The sequence below is a fragment of the Athene cunicularia genome (assembly GCF_003259725.1).
Source record: "Athene cunicularia isolate RWA chromosome 6 unlocalized genomic scaffold, athCun1 chr6_part2, whole genome shotgun sequence".
NCBI lineage: Eukaryota > Metazoa > Chordata > Aves > Strigiformes > Strigidae > Athene > Athene cunicularia.
The window spans coordinates 6,484,109-6,484,709 of record NW_020799106.1 but is presented as its reverse complement, the minus strand read 5'-3'; positions in this window follow the sequence as shown (position 1 = coordinate 6,484,709).

Here is a 601-nt window from a genome sequence, read left to right as displayed (position 1 = left end):
AAAATAAAGCGCAGCTACAATCTTTGAAATATATACCATCAGGCTACTTTAATTCTGGGTCATAAAAAAAAAAAGTGTTGAAAGATTATCTTTACACTCCTAAACCTGGTGGGCAACACAGATCAAAAGCGGGAAACACAAAAAGTTGCAAGACAAGTTATTATATTTTCCTAAGGCACGATCTCCACCCTCCCCGCCTCAACAATGGGACTAACGCTACTTAAACGCAAAAATTTATTCAAGTTTCCAACGAAGACTAAGGGAAAGGTGACTCTGCAGAATGACGGATTTTTATTTTTGTTATTATTTCTTTTTCAGGCTATTGCTCCGCCGCCGTGCGGGAGCGCTGCCGGCAGAGGAACAACGTACGCTTTCAGCCATGGTTCAGTTTCCCTCTCCCCGAACAAGGGCAAGTTAACCACGCGAACATGGCAGGGCCGCTCACCAACTCCGCCACTTCCCTCCCTCCCTCCCCCCGCACCCGCCGGGGAAACCGCCCGCTCCTTCCCTGCAACCACGATTTTAAAAAAATTACCGTAACCCACCTCAGCACCGCTAATGCCCCCCACTTCTTTTTTTTTTTTTTTTTTTTTTTTTTTTT